The 24,486-nt window shown below is 38.8% G+C and overlaps 1 protein-coding gene across 1 annotated transcript in view; it reads right to left on the bottom strand.

Annotated features, from left to right (window-relative positions):
* The window catches only part of LOC134224895 (E3 ubiquitin-protein ligase goliath-like), a 287,207-nt gene extending 273,471 nt beyond the window's left edge, over window positions 1–13,736 (bottom strand). The window contains exon 1 of the mRNA XM_062704541.1: window positions 12,747–13,736. The gene's annotated coding sequence lies outside the window, so the exon portion shown is untranslated. The remainder of the gene's footprint in view (window positions 1–12,746) is intronic.
* Window positions 13,737–24,486: the final 10,750 nt, after the last annotated feature.

The following is a 24,486-nucleotide window of genomic DNA, read 5'->3' as shown; positions in this document are numbered from 1 at the left end:
AATCGAACGGAGGTTTGCCCTCGCGGTCGGTCGCGAGCAGTAGTAGTGGCCAACTAACCCTCGCAATCTTCTCGCGATGATTCACGTCGTCTGGACATCGTCTTCCGTGAAATCCTTCCATCGTTTAAGTTATGGATCAAGTGACCACTTCCATTTCGCCGTGTCTAAGAGAGCTCCGCGCGGCTGCGTACAAATTTCAGGGTAGATACCTGGTTCTACAACAGTCACTGCTCTCCCCATTTGACCCCTGAGTCCAGCCCTGGTAAGAATTTCAGAAGGTCAACTTCAATTGAAAATGAAATTTTTAAAACTCTGATTTGTAAAGCTTGGGCAGCCACATGACCATTGTTCGCGCATGAAGCGAACGAAAATCAAATATTCCTTCCATTTTGTTATCATAATCTTCTTTGAGGTGGTGTTGTTCCATTCTCCAAAATTACATTCTTCCAACCAACAAAACATGCACTGCTACCTGCTAAAAGTTACCCAAAGCAAGAGCTCTCTATCGTGTATAGTCACCGTCATCATCATCAATGATCATTGCATCACCGCATCAACAGCGAGAATTTTCTCATCGAAGCCACGCCCCATATGCCTAGAAGAAACATTTTACATTGTCATTGAAAACTATCAGACTATATAAGAAATGTGCACAATGTATCTTTTCTTCATTCAGTATTTAGCCATTGTACGGCAATAAACCGGTCAAGGAAAAAAGCGTTTTCGTTCCCCGAAAGCAGCCAAACCAATCAGCTCTTTTCAGAGCTATGAGTTAATTAATCCCTCCAGTCTGAGCTATCGACACACCAGGCATTCCTTCACCGAGAAGGAATCGGCCGATCATCCGTGGCATTCCGAAGAGGAATTGGCCGTTCAGCAGGGATCCTCAACCGAAGGATTGGCCTCATCATTCGACTGTCCGTGACCGGACAACTATTTCCGCATGCACATTTCATTGTAATTGATTTTGTAGCCGATATTCTACCATTGTGACCCCTGAATTCAATCAATCCTGCCCTACTCGAACGGAATCGACCAGAAATCTTTACAAATATATTTTTCAGTTGGTTTGATGGTTGATTTGATAAATTTCGGGTGACACGTTCAGAACATTGAGGTGATGTTCGAATTATAGGAAAAAAAAACACCCCCGCGCATACTTACTTTCAGCAATAACTCGGATCTGAACAGGATTTTCAGTCTGAAAATGTATCAGGGCGAAAATATAGCTAAAATATGAGCACAATCGAAAGCGCAAGGAATTCCGACGATCAGGTGCTGAATGCGAGTAATTTGGAAAAAAAAAATCCGTTCTTCCTGGGTCTTTGAGGGTAAAGAATTTCTTTGGAAAATACTTCGGAAATACCTATGGAAAATCCTTCGGGAATTTCTTCAGGAATATCTACGTAAATTGTTTAAGGAATTCCTTCAGAAATTGTTTTAGGAGAAATCCTTGAGATATTTCTACAGGAATTCCTTAGAAAGTCCAAAGTATTTTCGAAAATTCCTTTCGAAATTTCTCAAAAAATTCCTTCAGAAATTACCTCGGAAATGCTTCTAGAGATTCCTTCGAGAATTCTTCCACAAATTCTTCTAAGAATTTTTTTCCGAAACTCTTTTAGAAACTCCTTTGGTAAATACTTCAAGTTCCTTTGTGTATTTCATTCGGAATTTGTTTGGAATTCCAATGGAAAACTCTTCAGAAATTCCTTTAAGAATACCTACGAAAAATGTTTCAAGAAAACACTCCTTAATTTATTTAAGAGAACTCCTGTTATGCATTTATTAAAGAATTAATCTAGAAATTGTCTTAAGAATTCCTGCCGAGATTGAATAAGGAACTCCTTCAGTTTTTTTTTCAATAAATTGCATCAGCAATTATTAAAAAAAAAAAATCAAACAAATTCTTCTAGTAATTCCTTGAGAAAACCCTTCCGAAACTCTAGGAAGAAATTCTTGCAATTCCTTCGAAATCCCTCCTATATCTTCAAATTTTAAATTAGGATTTTTTGCAAAAATTCCTTCGGACATGCCTCCGGGAATTTAATAAGAAATTCCTTTGGAAATCTTTTGGAAATTAGGAATTGATTCAGACATTCTTTTAGGGATCATTCCGAAAATACTTTAAGAGTTCCGTCGGAAACTTCATCTGGAAATTTCATTGACATTTCCGTTAGAAGCTCCTCCAATAATTCCTTTAGGGTTTTCTATTTCATTTTTTAATAAATTTCGGGAATTATCCCTGCAGCAATTTCAGAAGGAATTTTGTATGGTTGTACTAAAAGCAAAAGAAGTATCAAGTTCCCCAAGTTCTAAGATTGCATGGACTGTCGAATTGCATAACAAAACTCCTTCATGAGAACGCACAGCAAGTGAAAAAAATCTACGTATTTTGAAGGAAAAAAAAGCCTGCCTTATTTTGCATCATTTGCCTCATTTGGAGAGGGATCAAATTTTTCCCAAATATTTTGAAATTCGATTTTCTACAGCACTCAAAAAAAAAAACGATTTTGAATCAAAAACAACAACAATATACATACTGTCGCAAATCGATAAAGGTGAATTTATATGTTTCTCAGATAGTCTATGCGAAAACCACTATTTGTGGCTGCAATATACCGTGGACCCCCGATAATTTGAACGTAAATTAACGGGGTTAATTTTTAATTTGAACTTCTGGTTACTCTATTTGAATAAGAAAAACTGGTTTCTGGCTGCTCTCTTTGTTGGTTTGTTTTAATTCTGCGTTCCGTTTCACGATGTTCCATTTTGCTTTTCGCGATTCCACGTGCTAAATGACGTTTGAACTATTTTTAATTTGATCGATGTTAAAATGAAAAAGTGTTCAGATTAAAAACGGTCAATTAACGGAAGTCCATGGTAACGGAAATGAGAAAAGGGGCTCAATTCTACCCAGTCACCAATGAGCCAACAATACATTCCAGGCTAACATCAGCTCCCGTTGCCCTATGATGTTATTTTCAAGTATGCCTCATGGCATTATGCATTTATCTAGAAATGCCAGGATTTGGACCAGAAACAACAAGATCATTAGAAGGTGTAGTCCATACTTATTATTTTTCGCATATGGTAATGAATTAGCACTATAACGCTATGAGGGGCTGTCCATATACCACATGGGCATATTTTCAACAGTTGTGGATTCGCTCCTCCTTCAACACTTTCAAATTTTTGAAAAATTTGCAATTCAAACCCCAAAATTGTGCACGTGCCATATGAACAGCCCATTACTACAAAATACCTATGAGCAAGCAAATAAAATTCAAATTTATCAGCAAAAAATATCACTTACGGCAACTAATCACGAACTAAATGGCAGGAGCGAGCCCTTGGCTCGCACCGGGAATGATTACTCGGGTAATGAAAACATACGTCAATTGATCGATAAAACAGTACAACAGTTCCGAGTATTGTGTCTGTATGTTTGTGGATATACTTTTTGATGCAGACAATGGGGCCTTAAGTGATAATTGAATGAAAATTTCAGCAAATTGACGTGAATTTATTTGTCGTTGGGGTAATTTAGGTTGAACCAGTTTTAACCGGGTGGACTTGAATCATCGCTACGATCTCGGAACACGTTTGTTTATCGGGATTTGAATTATATTCATATTCGGAAGTGATCCTGGAGAGAAATTATAATACTGAAAAAATGGAAGATTAAAATCAAGCCTTTCCCGTCTTCGAAACTTTAGTAAATGCTAAAATAGATTGAATTATCAAGAGGATTATCAAGGTAATTATAGAAATTACCTAAACATGATTTTGTTTGAGAAACTGCATATATGACATTTTTGGCCAAAATTAGATTTTTGATTTATTCTGAATCTTCATCCAAATACGTATACTGGCGAAAAAATACGAAAAAAAAAATTCGTGTTCAGGAATAGGGGGAATGACGGCTTTGGCAGGTTTTGTTCTATTATTGGCAGGGGTTTTTTTTATGACTGACTAGGCTCAAATTTGGCCTAATCATTTTTTGCATATCAAAGAATATTGTGGCCAAATTTCATAAAATTTGGTCGACAAAAACCCCCCTGTCAATAATAGACGAATCCAAGTAAAAATAAGAAGAAGACACACGACGGTGTTAACTTTGACAGATCCTACAGCACAGCATAGGAAGATCATTTTAAAATGCTTATAATAAATTCTAGACAAATTGTAATTTAAAACTGATTAATGTAGGGTACGGAAAAAGTTCTGAATTACATATTCGGAAGCTTATCTCAATTTTTTGAATATTTTCCAAAAATGTATCTATCATACAGTTCGGAACTTTTTCCGTATCATACTTCAATCAGATTTTAATTACATTTTGTCTAGAATTTATTATAAGCATTTTAAAATGATCTTCCTATGCTGTGCTGTAGGATCTGTCAAAGTTAACACCGTCGTGTGTCTTCTTCTTATTTTTACTTGGATTCGTCTATAGAACAAAACCTGCCAAAGCCGTCTTTCCCCCTATATGTTTTTTTCGTTTGTCTAAAAAACTACATATCTACGCGCACTTTGAAGAGCAATTATGCAGTACTGCTGATTGCAGTTTTTTCACTGGCAGTGTCTCAGGATGGTGAGTCGAAATATACGGTGCCAATTTGTTTAAAAACAGTGTTTAGTTGTTTTCTCGAAATTGTGTAAAATGGATATATGCAGTTTCTCAAACAAATGGTTCAATTAATGTGACTACTCGGGAATGAAAACCACCATTCGAACATTTAAAATGTTCCAAATCATAAATTGCACGAAGAAAAACATCATAGTTTTGCAACACTGCGTTCCCGATTCCCTATACAACTAGATCCAGGCAAAAACAGAGCAAAGCGAGCCTTCGCTCTCTCGTCGGTGCAGTAGAATCGAGGTCATTGAATCGTAAACAAGCCAAACAGGATAAAGCGAACCGAACCCAAGAGGGAGCAAAAATAACACAAAAACGGGCGAAAACAAACACAATGTCAGCAATCGAATAGTCACTAGTACGAAGGTTCCTACGGCATGGGAATCGCTTGAGTCCGGTTACGCTCCGAAGACATAAGCGCAGGCAGGCGAAGACCAATAAAGAAATAAAGAACTAGGTATCGTATCGCTGCAGATAAGTTGGTGACATCTCTGGCATAACAAAGCGAACAAATATGCAACCAGGTTGCAAGTGCTATATAGGGCGAGGTGTCGTCGTCGTCGTTGTTTGCATGCATTCTCACAATCGGTGGAGATATCCCGTCCCGTTGCCCGAGCTCGCAGGTTTGCTGCTGATTTGCAACGAGTGAGTGCCGCCGCCACCAGATAGAACTAGAAGGGCGATCGTTATGTAAATCATATTTCAATGTTAAACAGTCGTACTGTGGGCCAACGGGAAAGGTTGGACGATAAAAGGCGGAAAACGATTTAAAAGCAATTGTGCACAGATGAGGACTAAAGTAACAAACAGTGAGATAATAATTGTTTTTGGCGCACTATTGTTTTATAAAATGAGATTTTCTTGGCTATACATTTTCGAAAAATAAAAATGATTGTAAACAAGTAATACAATTTTAGGGTGGCGAAATGAGCCTATTTTGGAGATAAGGACAAAAGCAAAAAAAATAGGTTCCTGTTGAACATTTTTCTAATTTTGTTTCATTTATATTTCTTCTGTTGACACTCTCATTCACTCGATGAAGGTTCTTAACAATAGCTATATCTTTGTGGATACTTTTATTGCAATACTATTGTGTCTTTTATCAACTGAAATTGTACAAGGGGTACTGGAGTTACACTTAAACCAAATTGGTTTGTGATCGATTCTATCCAGAAGGATGTCTGGCGAAGAGGATTTTTGTGGTTTTGGAGTAGAAGAATTAACATTAGCCCAATCGTAAATTTTGAAAACCTGCCGAAATAATGATCTGCTGTAATACAAAGAATTTGTGATTAACCGCAACCGGAAACCCGTTAGTTATAACGCAATAGCTCGAAACATATCCCCAAAACAGGTTTTTAAATTTCAAACTGTAGGTTGATAAAATTTATTGTTGCGTGTGTTAGATATCGATGATTCCACACTGAAGGTGTTGATGTTCAGCAAATTCATAGATATTTGATCACAATCATGAATATGATCCCATTCACATTGTGGAGATCAACCAAACCAATAAAATTGATCTGAACATCAGTGGAACTCCTTCTAACCAGTATGCAAATTGTCCACTGGCTATAGGAGAGCATATCCCGTGATGCACCAAATTGAAAATACAAATATATTTTGCGACGCGTAATATGTAACATGTAATTATTTTGCAATCATGAGTTGGAAGATGACCCCTGTGAATCGAAATGACCCTACATTGGCATGGTATTACGGCATCTAGAATCCGGTCCGTAATTGATAATTGAGAAGAGAGAAGTAATAAATAAAAATTTCCCTTTGACATCCAGAGAATTTCCTGTTGAAATATTTTTTTGAAGTAGAAATTGTTTTGCCGAAAGCAATTTGAACGAAGGCCACAACCCAGTCAACACAAAGTCGCATATGATAGCGAATAAGTATACAAGGTGGAGGCGATATAGGCGCATGCCTCCATTTGACTGCATGCAAAGTGTACGTATATGGCCTCCACATTGTATACTTATTCGCTATGATATACGATCTTGTATTTGCTGGGAAGGCTGAATGTGTCGAATCATTACACCGAAAGTCATTCGGCCGCAATGGACGTTGTTCGGTCGAATTGGTCATTTTGTCGAGAAATGCCCTTTGACCGAAATATTCGTTTGGAAGAAAGGGCAATTTGGCCGAACGGGTCGACACTGTCGGCCATGTGACCCATTTAGAATAATATATTTTTAGCCTAATGACCATTCCGCCAAATGACACTCTCGGTCAAATGACCCTTTCTGTCAAATGACCATTTCATTTTTCACCAAAGACGTATTCAGCCAAACGGCTTTTTCAAACAAACGACATTTTCGGTCAAATTGTTTTCGACCATACAATTGTTTCGGGCAAACGTTTAAGTCAGCTAAATGGAATTTAACTGAATGACTTTGGGAACGTATCCGAAAAGTGTTGGGCCGGTTATGTCATTTGACCGAACAAACTATTAGTCCGAAACCCATCTGGCGGAAAATGTCATTTGGTCGAAATGGACAACTGTTCGTTTGGCAGAAAAGACCATTTGACTGAGAGTCATTTGACAGAATAAGACATACGGCCGAAAATGCAGTTCGGCTGAACCGGTTCTTTGCCGAATAGATCATTTGACCGCAATACCCTAACACAGCGGTTCTCAACCTGGGGTACATGTACCCCTGGGGGTACCTTCGCTGGCCCTAGGGGGTACCTCGGACAAAATTGCGTAATGGCGGACGTATTACATTTCCAATCAAATCTCATTGATAAAGTTTTGATAATTATGTATTTTTTATTTCAAAAATCTATATTGTATATAATATGCAATGTGATCAATAAAACCCAATTGAATCCTGCCTTCCACAATCAGAACAATGTATGAAGGGCAGCGGAACAAAAGATCAAACGAACAAAACGTCGAATGAACAAAATGATTTTTTTTTTCACTAAAGCTCGTTTGCTTCGTTGCAAGAGGATTAGAAGCATCCTTCTACACTTCTCGGAAGCCCTCTTCCAAGCAGCTCAAGGGGGCCTTCGCGGCTCGTAAGCCTCCTTTCAGAAGGCTCGGAAGCCTCCTGGGCACTTCAGAAGCCTCCTTCAAGTGGTTAGGTTGCCTTCTTTCAAGAAGCTCAAAAGCCTCCTTTCAAAAGGCTCAAAAGCCTCCTTCCAAGAGGAGCCTAAACCTCTTTCCAAGAGGCTCGGAAGGCTCCTTTCAAGAGGCTCGGAAGGCTCCTTTCAAAAGGCTCAAAAGCCGCTTTCAAGAGGCTCAAAATCGTCCTTCCAAGAGTATCGGAAGCCTCCTTTCAAGAGGCTCGGAAGCCTTCTTTAAAGAGGCTGGGAAGCATTCTCTCAAGAGGCTCAGAAGCCTCCTTTCAAGAAGCTCAAAAGACTTCTTTTCTAGAGGCTCCTTCAAGATCCTTTCAAGAGGCTCGGAATCCTCCGTTCTAGAGGCTCAGAAGCCTTCTTTCCAGAGGCTCAAAAGCTGCCTTTCAAGAGGCTCTGAAGCCTTTTTCCAAGAGCCTCGGAAGGCTCCTTTCGAGAGGCCCGGAAGCCTCTTTTCGAGAGGTTCGGAAGCCTCTCTTCAAGAGGTTTGAAAGCCTCCTTTCAAGTGGTTAGGTTGGCTCCTTTCAAGAAGCTCGTAAGCCTCCTTTAAAAAGGCTCGGAAGCCTCCTTTCAAGATTCTTTGAAGACGCTCGGAAGCCTCCTTTCAAGAGGCTCGGAAGCCTTCTTTCAAAAGACTCGGAAGCCTTCTTCCTAGAGGCTCGGAAGCCTCCTTTCAAGATTCTCAGAAGCCTCCTTTCAAGAGGCTAAGAAGCCTCCTTTCAAGAGGCTCAGAAGCCAGCTTTCAAGAGACTCGGAAGCCTCCTTCCAAGAGGCTCAGTAACCTCTTTTCAAGAGGCTCAGTAACCTCTTTTCAAGAGGCTCAGAAGCCTCCTTTCAAGATGCTCAGAAGCCTCCTTCCAAGAGGCTTAGAAGCCGCATTTCAAGAGGCTTAGAAGCCGCATTTCAAAAGGCTCAGAAGCCTCCTTCCAAGAGGCTCGGAAGGCTTCTTTCGAGAGGCTTGGAGTGTTCCTGTCGAGAGGTTCGGAAGCCTCCTTTCAAGTGGTTAGGTTGCCTCCTTTCAAGAAGCTCGTAAGCCTCCTTTTAAGAGGCTCGGAAGCCTGCTTTCAAGAGGCTCGGAAGTCTACTTTCAAGTGGTTCGAAAGCCTCCTTTCAAGATGCTCGAAAGCCTCACTTCAAAGAGCTCGGAATTCTTCTTTCAAGAGGTTTAGCAGCAAGAGGCTCAGAAGCGTCCTTTTAAGATGCAAAGGAAGCCTCCTTTTAAGTGACTCGAATACCGGCTCGGAAGCCTATCTACAAGAGGTTCGGAAGCCTTTAATCAAGAGGCGCGGAAACCTACTTTAAAAGGATTCAAAAGCTGAAAGGAGCTTGCCTTCCAAGGCCTCGGAATTATTTTTTCAAGGGGATTGGTAGCCTACTTTCGAGAGGGGGTACCTCAATTAATGCAAAAGTTCTAAGGGGTACCTCTCAAGCAAAAGGTTGAGAACCGCTGCCCTAACAGGTCGTTTGACCAAAACAAGCAGCTCCGCCCAATAGGTCATGTGGTCTAAAATTGCATTTGACAGAAAAAGCCATTTGGCCGAACGGGTTGATATTATAGGCCACATTACCCAAAAGAGATTCTCGGCCGGTTGAACTACTCAGCCAAATGGATATTTATGCTAAACGGAGTTTTCGGCAGTATGACCTTATCGATCAAATGACCGTTTCAGCCGATCGATATGTATTGGCAAACGGATTTTTCGGCCAAATTACTAGTAAGGACGAACTACGATGTATGCTCCTTTAGCCAAATGACATTTTTGACCTAACCATTTTCGATCTAATAGCCGTTTCCAACTATTTGTGGTATTCGGCGAACTGGCTTTCCGCCGAATTTCTTATGGATTATAACAAAATGCCCAAATCGAACAACTCGATGCCAAATGAGAAACGATAAGTTAGTCGTCTCAATTCTCATTCTTCACTTTTCATTTTTCTCACTTTTACTTTCTCTCTTTCTTCTCATTTTTTAACTTTCACTTTTCACAAAGAAAAATGAAGAGTGAGAGGTGAAATGACCCAATTCTCACTTCTGATTTTACATTCCCCACTTCTCACTGTGAAAGTGAGAAACAAGAAGCACGAAAGCGCAGCGAGAAGTAATAAGTGAGACGTCTAACTTTTCACTCCTCATTTCTCACTTCTCACTCCGCATTTGTTATATCACTTTTTGATGTTTATCATGTCTTACTTCTCACTGTGCAATAATCATTTATAACCCCACACTTGTTACATTCACCGTTGTTTGGCCAAACAACATTTTTGGCCATATGACCAGATTTGCAATTATCATTTACGTTCGTATGATTCGTTCGACCAAGCTACATTTTCGGCCGTATATTCAGTTCAGCCAAATGACATTTTCGGCAAAATCGCCTTTCCCGCCAAACCACTATTTCGGTCAGGGAACTGAAGAGAAGGCTAATACGCCTACCCACCATTCCTTCAATATGGCGTACAATGTTTTTGTTTTAATTTCGTTGATTTCATAATAACAAAGCTTTGGAAGTATCGACGGTCTTCTTTTCGACATAAAAAAAAGCCATACAAACCAAAAAGGCTCGATATACCTCAATCAATTGCAAGTTTTTGCCAGAAGAAGTTAATTGCCGATAATTAGCATTAACTGCGAACGAACCAATCACCCAAAATGAGCAGCTGAATTCGGGTATAGCACTAAGATACTGGGTACCAAAAACGATATTGGGTAGAGTGCCATTGTACCGCGGATGACAGGCGTTTCACCCTCCTGATTTCGGCATGCTCGGCCAAATGACTTCCGGGTAGCTGGGTTTCGACCAAATGGCATATCCGACCAATAACTCAGCCTCGGTCAAATGTCTTTTGTTCAAAGGGTTTGTCGGAACCCATGGCTATTCGGAATGATTTGTGATTTGATTTAAGCGAACAAAATAGCTGGCGTTAGTTTTTATCTTTCAATTAGGAAACATTAAAAATTTGTTAAAACAAAATAGCTTCTATCCAGATTTACATGTTTTGATCATTTTGAATTCGTTTTGCAATGTGATAAAGTATTCGTGCCTATCTGTCTATATTACTTAAACTTGATGACAAGGCGGTAAGACGCGCGGCTACAAAACAAGACCATGCTGGGTTCGATTTCCGGTGCCGGTCTAGGCAATTTTCGGATTGGAAACTGTCTCGACTTCCCTGGGCATAAAAGTATCATCGTGTTAGCCTCATGATATACTAATGCAAAAATGGTAACATGGCTTAGAAACCTCGAAGTTAATAACTGTGGAAGTGCTTAATGAACTGAACACTAAGCTGCGAGGCGGCTCTGTCCCAGTGTGGGGATGTAATGACAAGAAGAATTGTCTTCATACAATTTATTTTATGTTCAAAACTGAGCTTAATTTAAGTTGAGCCAGATGAGCGCGTGCCCCTTTAATATGAGTGACTTTTTCTACTGAGAACTATAAACAAAAATGGCATCAATACTTCAACAGTTTTCCACTTTGAGGACTGATTGGCAAATAAAGCAATTTCATTGCCAACAATTGAAATTAAAATGCCAATAAAAGAAAGGATATCATGTTACAGTAATATCCCGATTTTAAAACAGGGTATGTGGCAAAATTGGAAAAACATTATTTCCAATTTTTTAATTCATTCCACAAATATGAATCATTTTATGCCTTGGAAAGGCTAAATGTGTGAACGGTACCCGTTATTTCTTGTCGAAATTGCTTACAGAATATTTCTCAGGTACTCAGAAGTCGTTCATAATAAACTATAGGCGGTGAAAGTTATTTCATGAAAATCAATGTTGTTTGTGGTGTTATTTACGAAAATAAAAAGAATAACAAAATTTTTTGGGGTGACAAAATCGGGTCGAAAACGTGATAAAATCGGGACGTAATAAAATCGGGTCGAAAACGTGATAAAATCGGGGGTAGACAAAATCGGGGAGTGACAAAATCAGGTCAACACTGTATTACAATATTTCAACTACTAAGTTTGTGATAATTGCTCTTATATTTAGTGAACATCAGTCATCAAGGAAGCGCATACAAAAGTATAACAATTGAGGTTTGTCCGTGTTTCTGAGTAATTTTTTTTTATATTTCAATTTGGCGAAAAGCTTGGATTGCCAATAATTGGTATTTTCTTCGAATTTCAGGACACTTTGAAAATCACAGAATATAACATATAAAACTTCTCAAATGTTTTCTAAAACGGTTTTAAGCGGATATAAGAAAATAGAATATCAACATCATGAGAAAAAATATTTAAAAATGTTTATGAAAAATAATGTTCAATTAAAACCAGTTATTAAATATAAAATTTAAATTTTAAATTTATTCAAATTTAAATTTAAAACCAATTAATCAATATAAAATTTCATTGAAAAGTAAAAACATTTTAAAACAACGAAATTGCTTGTAAATCTATGTATTTGAAAATAGAAACTAATAATTATAATTATGGTATTTTCATTTCATGGCATTAAATAGTATGTACACATAAATTTTCAAAAGTTCAATTTCGTAGTTTTTCCATACCGCTTTTTAGTATGACCATTGATGTTTTGTTTTGATGGAGGTTTCAATGATATCGATTTGTAGATGATATCGCTAAAAAAATTTACTGCACCGAACCAGCTAATACAGTTCTGTATAAGAACGTTACAGAAACTGTACAAAATTTTGGCATATACAATTTATTTTATTTTAATGCACTGCACATCTGTCCCATATGGATAGGAAACCCATCAAAGATGAGACAAATATGCGGTTAAGGCAGCACAGTATCTGTATAAAAAGCTTACATTTCTGGTAGATTTGTATATGCCAAGATTTTAATTGTGAGATTTGCTTTTTAGGTGTGAGGATTTTACTAATTTACTAAATGTGGCCATATGAAAATAAATGCACTAATGTGAGGCACTTTCAACCAAGTCTACCAAAAAGTTCTTTCCCATCAGCAATTGTCTTAAAATTCCTAGCTATGGCCCACAGTACCCCGCCGCAAATGGCCCTCGCGCTCTAACCTGTCTCATTAGATGATGTTCCGTTGCATCGGCGATGGTAATCAGCGTAGCCGCTCAGCGCCCAGCTCGCAGTCTCAACAACGCCTGACCGACCCCGGCCTATCGGAGAACACTTTCGAGTTATTTAACAACAAATGTATCACCTTCAGCTGATTATAAATGATTCCGATGCTCCCGTTTATTTTTAGAATGCACCACTCACAATGCCACAATGTTGAAACGTGCAGAACAACGTAAGAGAGCCGTGTGTTTGATCTTTCACGCTTTTGTTTTCTTGGCTTGATTATTTGCACACAGAGGGAAATTTATTTCTCTTTGAATTCACTTTTCTTCAACTTTCACACATGTGTGACCGGGGGGAGACAGTGGATCAAAGCAATCATTGATTTCACTCCGACGACAATTCCGGGCCTCATCAAAGTTGGCCAACGCGATGCGATTTTCCACGCACAATTTCTGGCAAGGCACACTCGGATTTCGATTTTCTCCGGGCGCTCTGTTATGCATTCGGTTTGGTTCAATTAAATTTTCATGCTTTTTTGGTCGTGTTTTCTTTCGCACACTCACATAAACACGTTCGATACAAATGGAAATTGGCACTGCAGCAGCAGCTTCTTTTGATCTTCCTCTGTCCAACTATTTCTTCGCAGACCAATTATCGTAATAGCACTTACAGTGTCACAAACGATTAGAAATTATCCAATTTCCCAGCATAACATCTACCAGCGGGACCCACGGGTATGGTAGCTAAGAGTTTCCTTTCCTGTCAGGAAATAACAAAAATTCTACGCATACGCGAGGTCGTCTCCACCCACGAACCCACTACAATACTCCTGGAATCACACTTCCCCGTTTGGCGTCGACGACGGCGGCGGCGTCGGTTGCAGAAGGTGCTACTCTTCGAGCGGACAGAAGTGAACTGAGCCCAGTGCCAGTTGTTGGTCGATTTGATCCGCACGATACGGCATCAGAAGCTGCTTGCTGCCGCAGTATAGAATTCGCTGTAGATAGGAGGTTTATGAGGGTATATCGTGTGCGGTGCTTATGACGTCGCACAGAGTCGACAGCGTTGCCGAGAGCCGAAGAGAACGCATATGGACGAGAGAGGATACGGTTTGTTTGGTTTTTGCTGGGGACTACAGCTGAGCTCGATGTCAAAATGCGAAAAACAAGTTGAAAGGGGAAAATGCAGCACAAAGAGGATTGTGAATGACGTTGTGCGAGCTATGGGCGAGTTTCTGTCATAGCTGTAGAACTGGCGAACTGGTTGTTGTCTGAGCTATAAATTAGTACATATTAGTACAAGGTTTGTTGGGATGCTTAAAAACAGTGTATTCAATAATATTTTTTATACCTACAATAATTAAAACCCACATTAATTCACACAGTAGTGTTACTGCTTCTATCGCATAAAGCCGAAGCACCAACCAACAGCATCAGTGATCTGAATAAATTTCAAACGTGATCAGGGGTGGCATTGCGCATCTTGATTCGAACGATATTTTATCGAATCGACTGCTTTTGGCATAATGGGCTTCGATTCGAACTCGATAATCGAATATCTTTCGAGTAAGTACTAGAATAACGAAGAATTTTGACATTACAGCATCAAAACAATCAAATTCGATAACGACTGAAGTCGATGATAAATACTCGAAACCATGTTAGTTATCGAATGATGATCGAGACGTTTGGTTTTCAATTGAAGTTTGCTATAAATTGAAGTTCGTTTGTCACAAATCCTTTCCGAATCGCAACGAGAATCCCTTCGAGATCGCAGCAGGAATCCTTTCGGAATCGCGACGACAATCCTTTAGGGTTTGGGGTGGGATTTTTTCTGGGATCGCTACGTTCTTTCGCGATATTGATAGTAATCCATTCTGGATCACGAAGGGAATCCATCCGGGAGCGTCCTTTTTTGATCTCGCTGGGAATCCTTTTAAAATCGCGACGGAATACTTTCGAAATTGCAAATTTCGAGATTTTTTTTAGGAGCTCGACGAGAATCCTTTCAGAATGGCGACAGGAATCCTGTCGGTAGCGTAACGGGAATCATTTCTAGATCGCTACGAGAATCCTTCCGTGATGGTGAAGAGAATCTTTCCGGGATTACTACGGGACATCGGAAATTCTTTCGTGATTGCGACTAGAATTAATTCCGCTACGCGACGGGAATCTTTTCGGGATTGTGAAGGAAATGCCGAGGGAAATTCTTTCTGGGGCGTGACTGGAATCTGTGTGCTCTTGGGATTGCGAACGAAGTTCTCTTGGCATTTATTTGGCATTGGGACTTGGCATTCTGAAGGGAATTCACTTGGGACTTCGAATCTAATCCCCAGGAAATTCATCTTAGAAATTAAAAAAGAAATTATCTAGAGATTCTGATTTTTTTTTAAATAGAAAGAACCTTCAACATTTTGAAAGTATCCATTTAGGAAGGATTCCCAGATGAATTTCTCTTCGGAATCCCGGCAGCATTAGTCTTCGAAGCCCCAGATTCCTCTTCAGAATTCCAGATTAATTTCTCTTCGGGATCCCAGATGGAAATCCGGAAGGAATTCCATTCGGTATCGTAGAGGGATGTCAAATGAGTTCCCTTCGGAATGCCACGTGAATTCTCTCCGGAAAGTTAAGTAAATTCCAAGAGGACTACCTTTGCAGTCCCAAGTGCAGTCTTTTCGAAATCCCAAACGGATTCCTTCAATTCCATGTGGATTCCATTCCTAATCCATGGTAGATTCCCTTTGGAATCCCAAGCGGATTCCTTTCAGAATCTTAAGAGGTTTCACTTCTTTATCTTGAACTCCCAGAGGATTCCCTTTAGAATCCCAAAAGAATTCGCTTCGGATTCGAAAACCTGAAAGGGTTTCCGTCGCCATCCTGAAGGAATTCCCGTTGAGATCGCAACGATCTCGAAAGTTTCTTATCGACAGGATTCCGAATAAATTCCTGTCGCGACTCCGAAAAGATTCTCCCCGCGATCCCGAAAGAATTCCCGTTGAGTTCCCAAAACGATTCCCGCCCGAAAGGATTCCAGTCGTAATCCTGAAAGGATTCCCGTTGTGATCTCGAAAAATTTTCCGTCAGGATGTTGAAAGGACTCCCGTCAGGATCTCGAAAGTATTTCCGTTGCGATCTCGAAAGGATTCGTCACGATCCCAATGATTCAAGACACGTTCCCTAAAGGATTCCTGTCGCGCTCTAGACACGATTCCCATCTCGATCCAGAAAGAATTCCCATCGTGAATTCCCGTCCCATTCCCGAAGATATTCTTGTCGAGGTTCAGAAAGAATTACTTGTTGAGGTCGAAATACGTATCTGTCAAAGTACAGTTAAGTGGTCAAATGAAATGGGATTGTACAAACTCGTCTTATGACATGATTTCCGTTTTACTATTTCGATCAAAATTACACAAGTCAGTAAATAACCCGTTGGTGCGTTTTGGCAGATCCCGACCATTTGGTGATGGGATTGCTAATAGAAAGATTGTTACGTTTACTCTCATTTGTAATATACTAATCAAGATGGCCGGATTGGACGATGGGATACGGGGCCAAAATACATTTTTATTAACGCCTGGAGTCTCTGGGGGAGATAAGCCTACAAATAAAATAATTAAATGTTTTGTTTGTTTTATTCTTCACCATCACTACTTGTGATTTCACAAGGCTTATCTCCCACAGTCTCCACAATTTTTAATGCACTTACCCTTAACCGAATTGCTCGCAACTTTTCGCATTTACTAGGAAGTCCTGTCCTCCTACCAGTGCTATTTAAAGCTTTTCTTACGTGCGATTTGTCTTTAATAAAACACGAGAAATGCGCTACAATGCTTGGAGGATTGATGACCATTTTTTTTTTCAATTTAAGGTTTGGGCTGATTACAAACACAATGTCAAAAATAAACTTCGTAAAACATCATCAGTATACCAAAAAACTGGCAGCGGACGGAACCAAACTAAACAATTGAATCCCTTTGAAGAAAGCGTCGTCAAATCAGCTGGATTAGAAGCTGCCATGCAAGGCGTCAATGGAGGAAGATCATTTGGTACCAGTACCTCGTAAGCTAAACTCTCAGAATCATTGGCAACTTTTGGCCCTTCAGAAGAAATAGCTGATGAAGCTCAATGGCTCCAGGAAGAAGAACAGGGTGACCTGCCAGGAGAAGATGCGGCAAAAGAAAATTATCAGCCACCACCGGCCATCATTTACCAGAATGAGATATTAAATGGAGCACGACGTCGAACGAATTTGAGGCAGAAAAGTTAAGCTTATTCAAACGTTACGATGAAGCTCTGGAAGAAGACAACAACATGAAGAGAGAATTGTTGGAGTTGAAGAAAAGAAAGTACGATCCGATGATAGTTCCTTTTCAGAAGAGCAATTTCACAAAGAATTTTCGAAAATAATATTTGTTTCACTGGTCATAAAGCAGTTTAAAAAACCTGTTTTCGATTTCACTGTGTAAAGAATATTATATGTTTTTAATGTATTTTATTAATTTACATTAACAACAATATGTTTCATAAAAATAAATCGCTAAAGTATTTCTGATAATGGCTATTTTAATGACATTTCAGCATTGTTTTATCGATTGCACTTAATGTAAACTTCCTCCAAAATTAATCTCTTTATCTAATAGAAAAATCTTATTTAAGGCTACCTTACACCTCGGGAAAATTTTCCGCCGGATTTTGGTCCCCGTGCATTTTAAATGGGGCCGGGATTTTGATTTTCCGTGCCCAAATCCCGAAAACATCGCATATGCAAAAATACATGGGGAAAAAATCCGCGGATCAAATTCCCGAGGTGTGAGGCTACCTTTAGCATAAGCTACTAATTATAAAGATAATGTCATATGAATTCGCTGAAAATATTCTAATATCAGTTTGTACTATGATTAGTCTATGGTCTTAGTCTTCAACATGTCAATCGGTTCAAACAAAGTTATTGCCTATTTTCCGGGGATTAAACCACCCGCCTTTGACATTAATTTACAATATTCTGATAACTAATATGTGAATATGTACATTATGTTGAAAATATTGATTTGAAAAATGTATTGGAGGTAGCTGGAAATGTCGCAAATTAATCGATTACTTCGATTAATCGATTAATCGTTGTGATAATCGATTAATTTTGAATCGATTACTTCCCAACGTTTAATCGATTCAATAATCGACAAGAATCGAGAGTAATCGATTAGTTATTGCTATTTGCATTGAAACTTTTCGTTTCGTCACTGAAACCATTGACACTTGTCTTCAGCGACTGCTTCCGCGATACAGCATTTGCACATTTTATTCACTCATACATCTATATTTCTGTCAAAATGTGCATTTGTCAACTAAATGTTCAGCTAAAAGCTCTATTTTTTGACACCGGTGCACTCACACAACCAATCGAAATTAGTTGTCAAAAAATCAGGAGTACCAACTTGACCACTATCTCCTTGTCGCCGAGTCTGGCGCTGAGTGCTCGGCGCGGAAACCCAAAGGTGGGAATAAAATTTTGGGGCTTATGCGCAATACTAATCTATTAATCGAGATTTTACGACATTTCTAGAGGTAACCACTTTCCCTTCGATGCGACTCGAACCATAGGAACTAACCTACGAAGGACCTCCGTCGTGCTTCGCAGAATGTGTGTATCCGCCAGCCATGCTAAATACTCACGCTCCTCTAATGTGAACGTGTACTATACATATGTGCAAATGCTGGCTTGATAAATGGATTGCGAGTGATTTGACTATACGTCCAATTTGGGAATCTCGAGCTCATTCAGTCGCCGCTAGGTTGCGAAAACCGACGGAGATCCTTTGTAGCTTATTTGGTTAAAGCACCAGTCTAGCGTACTGAGGGTCGTGGGTTCGAGTCTCATCGAAGGGAAAGTGTTAACCTCCAATACATTTTGCAAGTCAATATCTTCAACAAAATGTCAATCGGCTAAATGGAGTTTCTGTTATCGATATTCGAAATAACGTTATTTGTCATTAACACTAAGATTCATTCGTTACGAAAATCGTTGAAACAAATTTTGACGTACTATACTGGGTGTCATTTAGATTTTTGGAAATCGAGAGCGTTACGCTAAAAGGGAAAATTTCGAACGTTACTAGCGCCTTTCGATGGATTTTAAAGATTTATATATCAAACGAATCTGACACTCTTCAGCAATTTGACAATTTCATATTGTATATAAGAAAAGTCCAACCCCGTAAAGCTTAACGTTTTTAATTAAATTACTTTTAGAATTTTTGAGAAGAGTTTCAAAAACTTCTAGAGTGGGGCAAGAGTGCGCGTGGGGTAAGAGTACGTTTTCGGTTTTTTCAAGTAATAAAAAAAGATAAACTAGCAGCACTGCATCAGTTTCACAGGTATTCTGGCCATCTATTATCATGTGTAATTGTGAACGATTTGAATAAACAACAAGCGAGATATGGAGTTAGATATTTTTTTTGGTAATTATGCTAAAAATAAATGTGTTTCCGCACAATTAAACACACCCAGATTAATCCACCTAGCGGTGATGATGCCTTTCTCGATCTTCGTAAAATGTGTGTGCTTTAAAATAGATGAGCTAGTAGCTAAGAGTAAAAAAGAAAAAAAATCTTTGTCCGTTCTATGAAAATCGGATTATTTCAAGCAAAGATATTGTAGATCCAGTTGAAAACCAAAAATCATATTTTGTCCCATTCCCGGATGTCGTAATTGTATCGCGAGTGGTGCGCATGATGGCGCACGACTGTGGCACAGATTCGCACTACTCGATGGAATTAATTACTTGATGGATGTTTTTGCTAGGTGGATTAATCTGGGTGTGTTTAATTGTGTTTCGATAACCTATTGTATGGATAACTTTATGGTGCAGAACACCAATCGGGTTGGTTTCCCAAGAAGCCAAAACCATTACTTGAATAAATTTTGGGACTGTGGGGTAAAAGTACGCAGGAACGGGTGGGGCAAGAGTACGCATGTGAATCTTCAAGTTTTGATGTATAAGCCGTATCTCCGGCCGAAATAAGACAACTTCCAAAGCATAAAGATCCACAACTAAGAAAAAAGGGACAGAAATCGAAAATGTTCACAAGTTTTAAGGATAAGTTGAAGTAATTTGGTATTAGAAAAGACTTAGCGAACAAAGCACTGAAGCGAAATGATGAAATTATTTTAGGACTTGTTGTACACCTAAACATAGTATAAAAACACAATTTCATCTAAATGATTATTTCATTTAATCAAAAGAAACAACCATAAATTACGCAACACTTATCTGGGAGGGGTTGCGAGATTGCGAGAATAAATATTTGCAACCAAGCCAATTCCAATTTTCAAATCTAACAATCATGTTACCTCACCCATTATCAAAAATCAAATGTTTCATTGAAAACCAATACCAAGTATCCAAGTTCAATATTTCAATTCAAAGTCCACATACAAATACGCAAATACATATTTACTAAGCAAATTAATCCAGTCTTTTCAACATTCTGAAAATGTCAACTATTTCAGATTCGTAATCCTCCAGCTGTATTCCTTCTAATTTTTTTGCAAATATTTCCAGCATTGCAATCCAAAACCAATAGAATTCGATCCGGCAGTCCATATCCAATAGAATTTGATGGCCTTCCAATCAAAACAATATCGGTGGTTCGCCAAACATACTATGCCCTTCAAGCTCAACCCAATAAGTCCGGTACTCTTACACAACACCTTCGAAATTCAAATTTGAAAAGTTCCCAACAAACAATCACATCTTTATTAAACGCTTTTTGAATCTTACTGTTCAGCGAAATGCTGTATAATTCTTGAACTATTTTCTATCATAACTACTGTTCAGGTTTTATTCACACACATTTGGAGAAATTATAAAGCCATTGAGTCAGAAGGGTGCTGATCACGAATCGTTTGAAAACGTTAATTCGACTATATTATTTAGATGGAACAGCAAGCATACAATTGCTTAATAAACTCTTGAAGGTTTGTGAATGTTGGCAATGTTGAGTTCTAAAAATAGAATTTGCTTGCGTTGCGTTGCGTTGCGTTGTAACGGAGTATTTCGTAGATTGCATCTATTTTGCCCAACAGCATTGAATTGTTAAATAGCATTGTTCTTACCTCTCACTTGTTCGCCATTTTGACCAAAATATGGTTTAATTTCAAAACATTGAATGTTTAAGTAGCGGATGTTTATTATTATAAATATAATCATGAAAAAATAATATTAAAATACATTAATCGTGTTTATAATAAGAAATTTCATAGAAAAAAGTTCGCTGTACGCTCAATTTTGTCACATCTAATAGGCGTATTTTGAGATTATTTTCACATAAATGAACTTAAGAGAAAAAATTTCAACCATTTGATGTACGCATACATTGAAGGAAGGGATGAATATTGAAATGCATTAAAAACAACCGAGCCAACAATTAAATTTATTTGGAATTTTCGAATATATTCATCTAATCCATGCTGTACGCTCAATTTCGAGAGTGACTGTATGTAGTTCAAATAAAAAACAATTTACCTTTGACAAACGCTCTCGCAGGTGAATCGCAAATAAAACATCTAAGCTTTAGTGTAATCGTGTGGTGATTAATAATAAATCCTTCATCAAGAATAGGGATTATTTCATCCACAAGTGGCGTGAGGAATTCTTCTAGATCGGTGGGTTTACTTTTACCGAGAAATATTCCTATTGGTTATGCTTGTAAATTTGGATACTCGTATACGTTGCACAGAATGGGCCATATTTGGAACTTTGAGCTTTTATGTATAGGCAAACCATCAATATTTATATTTATATTTATATTGATGTTAATATCTTCAGATAGACTACCAAACCACATTGTTAAACACTCTTTGATGCCATGGTGCTAATATTAGCCACCACCTATTGGTAGGCAACGTTTTCCCGTATTTTGCGGAGTGTTCAAAAGGGTTCTGGGATCTTGGGGCAGACTAGCATCATTATATTCAACAGTGAGCAAATGTAGCAAATCCTTTAAAGCGATGTGAGTAATGTTGTGATCAAGTGCCCAAACTCGCAGTGCTTGCTCCGTTCTGCTTCTTCCTTCAGAAATGTTGGAATCCAATATCGCCTGCTGTGATGTAATGCTAATTAGATCTTCGAACTCGTTAGAAACAGCAACGCTGTCGCCAGTAAGGCTACTCTGCTCTGTGACACTATTTCTGGCTGCACCATCAAACGATTCGCCTGTTTCGAATTATATTGCACGAATTATAATTTAGGAAATATCTCAAAAATAAATTCTACTTACACGCCTGTGCCATGCTCTCTGTCTCTACAACTAGTTGCGACCTTTCTGTGATGCATTCGGACACAGTGGAAGCCGGATGGAATTCCGAGTGATTTTCGTTGTTGGTACCAGAAAACAGATTCTTTAATGCAACCTCATATTTTTCACGCGTTTTTTTTAGTTTACGATAGTATGCTCCACTTTTTTTGTATTTTTTGTATATTTTATCCATTATAGATATTATTTTTTCTATCTAACACGATTTTTCAAGAATCTAGCAGACCGATGCAGATACAAGATCATCAGTACAGCTTTATATTTTGTTCTACAGATTTTTGTTTATGTTGAATAAGGTAACCGAAGATGATCTTAAAATACTTATTACACAGTTATTATTCAAACTCATATGATAAGCTGAACAAATTTTGAAGGGTGGTTTAAACAGGCCCATGTATTCTATACTGATCAGCAATCCATGCGTTGCTGAATTTATGAGCTATTCAAGGTTTATTCGACAAATAACGTGGTTATTAACCAACAAATATTGAGAGTCACATTGTGGCATAAATATCGATAGGCACGACATTTGTTTAGCTTATTTTTGGGCACATCATATAGTACTGATTTATTTGGTTGTTCAAACACTAATAAACAATCTAGTAAACCAGTTATTCAAGATACTGAGACAATATTGCATAAATGCTGATCTAGCTATAATATATCTCTACGAAAAGAAATGTTTAACTAGTTATTCAGCTAATACATTTGGCTGATAGAGCATTATTAAAGCACTTTTAAATCTGTTTTAAAGCACATTATTAAGCAAAACATACAAGTAGGGTTGAGGCTGAAATGTTATTGAAAGTTACCTTTATTCATAATGTTATTCAGCAAACCTCAGTAATCAGCAACCGTGATTGTTATTCGACCATTATTCGACTTACTTAGTTTAAAAACAGTTTGTGATTGTTTGTTGGGTTGTGTTCTGCTGATCCGCATTAACGTTGCTTTGACGCGAACAATCCGCCCCTCTTTTACACAACCTTCACCATCAAAAGCTGCAACAATCCCATACTCTTCCAGAGGACCTTCGACAACACAAGCAGAAAACCGATGGGAAAACAAAATTTAATCATTTAATCCGAAAAAAAAATCATTTTTAGTCGAACCCGATAAGAACAACAAATCATTCAATCTGGCACCTTCGATATTACAAGTGGAAACCGATAAGAAAACGATTTGCTTCATTTGAAAATCATTTGCTTCGGCGCTACTCTAGAATTCTTTCGACATTTTAACTCGTTCAAGTCAAACCAATGAGAAAACAAATAACTTTTTTGTTCGGCGTTTTTCCAGAGCGTCTGCGACGTCACAAGCCAAAATATTCAATCCAGTGCTCTACCACAGCAGCTTCGACATCACATGTCGAAACCGATGAGAAAACAAATCATTTATGCTGGCGCTCTTCCAGAGCGCCTTCAACTTTTTTTTAAGTAAAAACCGTTGAGAAACAACACATTTGTCAATCCTGTCATCGACATCAGAAGTCGAAACCGATGTGCAAATCATTTTATCCGACGCTCTTTCAGAGCGTTTTCGACACTACAAGTCCAAACCGATGAGCAAATCATTCATTCCAACGCTTCCCACAGTGTCTTCGACATCACAAGTCGAATCCGATAGACAAATCATTCAATCCGACGCTTTTACAGAGCGTCCTCGACATCACAAGTCGAAACCGATGAGCAAATTTATCTATCCGACGCTCTTCCAGAACGTCTTCGACATCACAAGCCGAAACCGATGTGCAAATCATTTTCCGTCTTCGACACTACAATTCGAAACCGATGAGCAAATTTATCAATCCGACGGTCTTCCATGGCGTCTTCGACATCACAAGTCGAAACCGATGTGCAAATCATTCAATCCGACGCTCTTCAAAAGCGTCTTCGACACTACAAGTCGAAACCGATGTGCAAATCATTTAATCCGACGCTCTTCCAGAGCGTCTTCGACACTACAAGTCGAAACCGATGAGCAAATTTATCAATCCGACGCTCTTCCATGGCGTCTTCGACATCACAAGTCGAAACCGATGTGCAAATCATTCAATCCGACGCTCTTCCAGAGCGTCTTCGACACTACAAGTCGAAACCGATGTGCAAATCATTTAATCCGACGCACTTCCAGAGCGTCTTCGACACTACAAGTCGGAACAAATGAGCAAACTTATCAATCCGACGCTCTTTCATAGCGTCTTCGACATCACAAGTCGAAACCGATGTGGAAATCATTTAATCCGACGCTCTACCAGAGCGTCTTCGACACTACAAGTCGAAACCGATGAGCAAATCATTCATTCCGACGCTTCCCACAGCGTCTTCGACATCACAAGTCGAATCCGATAGACAAATCATTCAATCCGACGCTTTTACAGAGCGTCTTCGACATCACAAGTCGAAACCGATGAGCAAATTTAT

The sequence above is a fragment of the Armigeres subalbatus genome, chromosome 3 (assembly GCF_024139115.2).
Source record: "Armigeres subalbatus isolate Guangzhou_Male chromosome 3, GZ_Asu_2, whole genome shotgun sequence".
In the NCBI taxonomy this organism is placed as follows: Eukaryota; Metazoa; Arthropoda; class Insecta; order Diptera; family Culicidae; genus Armigeres; species Armigeres subalbatus.
This window is presented reverse-complemented; position numbering and strand designations above follow the sequence as displayed.